Genomic DNA, 4,227 nt, shown 5'->3' with positions numbered 1-4,227 from the left:
AAAAAAAAAAAAAGATTATGAGGTATGTAAACTAGCTGTAACTCTGTTACATGCTTATACTTACAACAAAATACAAAAAAAAAAGACAAAAGAAAAATAAATAAAAAGAAAGCATACATAATTATTATTTTTCTTTAAAGAATTATTTTACTTAACTTTATTTATTTATTTAAATTTGACCAAAGAGGGACAAAGTGAGAGAGAGAGAGAGAGGGAAAATGAAAAAGCAAGCCACAGTTCCAGGACTTGAACCACAGTCGGCCATGTGGGATCCAGAGCCCTTAACCACCATGTCACCTGCCGACCCCAACACATACAATTATTATGGGTACAAGAACACCACAAATTACATTGTTCTTCTGAGGAAACAGTTTTATTTTGAATTATGTTTTTGAGATTCACCAAACTAAAAATGCATGCTTAATATACCCACACAATACCTGAGTTTGCAGATGGAATACTCGGTCTACCATTTATTCTTTTTTTCTCTTCTATTTCACACCCTTGCAGAAAAACCTGGGAACAAGTGCTAAGTCATTTGATTTATTTAACTCTGAATTTCTTGCTTTAAGATTATAAATCAGACTCTTATTGTCACTTTAATGCAGAAAGGGTTCTTTTGTGTTCATAATATAGATCAAGATGTGATTTAAGTCGAATCTTCTCAAGGTAACTCCTTTTTAAACTATGAGAAGAGACTTGGCTGGAGCCCAGAACTAATGGGAGTCATATTTTATAATAAAACGCAATATGTTAGTAATAGAAGGTTTGCTGCCTCTTGCAGTCTCCACAAGCACAAATTCCTGTCAGTTTTCACAGCTAGTGTATTTTTTTTTGTCAAGTCATAAGCACTTTTAAAAAGTCTCTACTTAATATTGTGGAAGACAGAAATTCTAATTTTCCAAAAGAAGCAGTGAAAATAGAGATCTTAGCCTGGAGGAATAAGATATAAGATGCCTGACTATCAAAGGAATCCCATTTTGAAAAGAGAGACCATCAGAAAGCAGTGTGAATATGAAATTGAACAAACCTTCAAATTGAACATAAAGGGGTGTCATATTTCCAGTACTTTTTCTGTTCCCCGCATTTTATAAAGGGATCTTTCAACTGATCAAATGTAAAAAGATGACAAGAAGTAATTTATATTGTTCACATCTACTATTTAATGATTCCTGTGAGAAATGAAAGCTAATTTCGCTTGGTTTGCATATACGGCAGACACATGTCACATAGTGCTCGTAGCTCTTAGAAGGCCAGCTGTCTGTGATGTAGAGTTAGATATTGATATGAAACTGCCACACAACTTTCAAGAAGACTAGTCACTTGCACTTCTGTTTAAATTCTGTTACTACTGATGTGAGACAGTCAAAGGTATATTGCATAGAATAAAAACCAGTGTGAACACTGACAAGTCAAACGGGAGAAGTTCATATAAAAATTACAGATAACTTCATAGAATAAAAACTCAGTGAACACTGACGAGTCAAACGGGAGAAGTTCATTTAAAAATTACAGATAATGTGAGGAAGTCATTTTTCCAGAAAAGCAAGTTAATTTTATTTATGAAATGCATACATTTTAATAAAATATAGTTAATTCAATTTACATCTTGGATTTAGGGCAATGAAATTGATTCTTCAACTTTTACGTAATATGTGAGATTTTTAAAGTTATCATTTACCTAAAATGATACTTCTTGGGTTTCCAAAGAGTTTTAACATTTCAAGGACGTTCCTGTAGCTTTTCAATATTAGTTTTGAATTATGCAAATCCCCCATGCTCCCATTGTCATGCTTGTCTTCATGTTTTCCTCCGTCGTGGGGGTGTCAGCAATGGAGGTGAATGGTATTCTTTGATGTCAGTAGCTTTCTTCAAGAAGTATCCTCAGCAGCTTAGTAGAAATGACCTTTTTCCTTTACTCTTATGTGCTCCAGAATAAATGTATTATGCCACAGATGTATTTTCTCCTTGGATTATGTGATAATGGTGCTCTCTATTTACATGACCTAATTCCAAAGAACAATTAAACTACCTTGGACATTGTAGTGAAATCTATCACTCATCTCATCTCCTTTTAATCTTCACAAATTGACTTGTAAAGCAGTTAAGGGTGTTTTTATACCTGGTTTTCAGAAGAAAATATGAAGGTTCACAAGATTAAGTAAATACATCAGTAAAGTTAGGATACAAATATAGGGGTTTTTGATGCTATTGGGCCTGTCTCTTCTCACATTATTTTGACGACAAAGTTACCAAATGTAGAATCTTGAATGTAATAAATAAAGTATCTTCAAGTCTTAATAAGAAAAGTAAAAATGAATCTTAAAGAAATGTTTTATTATTTATTCAATTTTATCATCTTTTTTTTGGTTTGTTTTTAATTTGCTATAGGACACATGCACTCACTAGAGAGAAAGAGAGAGAGAGAGGGAAAGTGAAAAAACAAGCAGTCAGGTCTAGGACTCGAACCTCAGTCACCCATGTGAGAGTCCAGTGCCTTAACCATCATGCCGCCTGCTGACCCCAAAGAGAGAAAATTAATTCCTACAAAAATATACCCCAGTGCCTTGTGGTTTTCCTATAGTATGAAGAATTGTGCCCAAAAAGTTCAATAACACCTGAAACTTTGATTTATATTTTTACTTTAGCTTTTCTTGAGCACCTCTAGATAATCAAAAAATAAAAATTTTGTTTCAGTCAAAGAATCTTTAACTTAAACTCTAATAAGAGATAGAAGATATCATTTACTAAATAGTCTGGTACCAGATATATAATAACATTTTTATATCCTAGAACATTATTCAGTGAATGTTTCAGGCACTACTATTGAATTAATTTTCTTTTGGACTAAATAACTTCAAGTTATTTAATTAAATTGGATTGTAAGATAAGTCATCATGTATTTCTTTCTATACAAAAATGCATCATGACTTTTCCAATAATGCAATATTTTATAATTTTTTAAGACTTCTAAATGAAATGGGTTGGTTCTTAAAGCAGACACCTATTAAAAATCTCTCCTTTTTAAGTAAGAAGTTCATATTTTGGGGGGAGATCTTAGTTACATTCTAAAAATTAAGAATCGTGGGAATCACTTTGTTTAGACTATTTAGTAAAGCAAAAGAATAGTATTCACCTCATATCTATGTCTTGACTTAATCTATCTTAGTATATATTTGTTGTTCACTAATATTTTCTTTGTGTTCTCATCCATTGCCATAGATTAGGCTACCAGAGAGAGGCTAAGGACTCTTGTTTTCTAGCTCCAGTTCAGAATGTGTCCTTAGTTACAAATGATGTACCTAATCCTTTACTTTAATAGGTCTATTCTGATATCTTAATGACAGCTTAAACGAATGATTTCACGGTCCTTCCCACACTCCCAAATCAGTCCCTCCTCTTATGATTGCAATTTCATTCAATGATGACAATGTACGCCGAGTTTCTAGGCCAGCAGTTTAGGAATCAACCTTAGGCTCCCTCTCTTTCTCACTCCTCCTTTGTCAAATTTTATTATTGCTTAATTAATCAAACTTTTTAGGATTTATTTATTGAGAAAATTCTATGATTCCAAACCTCAACTTGTCAACATTTTTTTACTTCCAGTGTCATCATTATACATCAGATAGTCACTGCCCTCTCTCATCTGACTGGGATAGAGCCCCTTGGCATTTCTTTTTATTATTATTATTTAAAATTTTTACAGTGGGACCAGCAGTTAGCATAATGGCTATGTCGCTGGACTCCCACGATAGTCGACCGCGGTTCGTGCCCCTGACCCTGTGGCTTAAAACTCATGCCGGGCGCATGTGCATGCAAGCCCAAGATCCCGAGAGGAGAATGGAGGAGAAGGGATTGCGGCGTGGCCATCCCCCCTGGGGGATGATTTCTCGCTTTCTGTCTCTCTGTCTCTCTCTCTCGTCTGGCGAGTGCATGCACCCTATAGTGAAAACCTCTCAAAAAACAAAACAAAACAACAACAACAAAAAACAAAAACCAAACAAACAAAAATAATTTTTTGCAGTACAGCACATGAGAGAGACAGAGAGAAAGCAAGAGATCATCCCCCAGGGGTATGGCCACACTGCCATCCCTTCTCCATTCTCCTCTCCAGATTTTGGGCACGTATGTACACATGTCTGATGTGATTGTCAAGCCACTGGGACTAGGACTCAAGCAATGTTCAACTACGTGGGTGTCTAGCACCTTAACTACCATGTCACCTGC

This window comes from Tupaia chinensis, unplaced genomic scaffold (genome assembly GCF_000334495.1).
Source record: "Tupaia chinensis unplaced genomic scaffold, TupChi_1.0 Scaffold000370_1, whole genome shotgun sequence".
NCBI classification, from domain to species: Eukaryota; Metazoa; Chordata; class Mammalia; order Scandentia; family Tupaiidae; genus Tupaia; species Tupaia belangeri.
The sequence above is the reverse complement of the archived record's forward strand: the minus strand, read 5'-3'. Positions refer to the sequence as shown.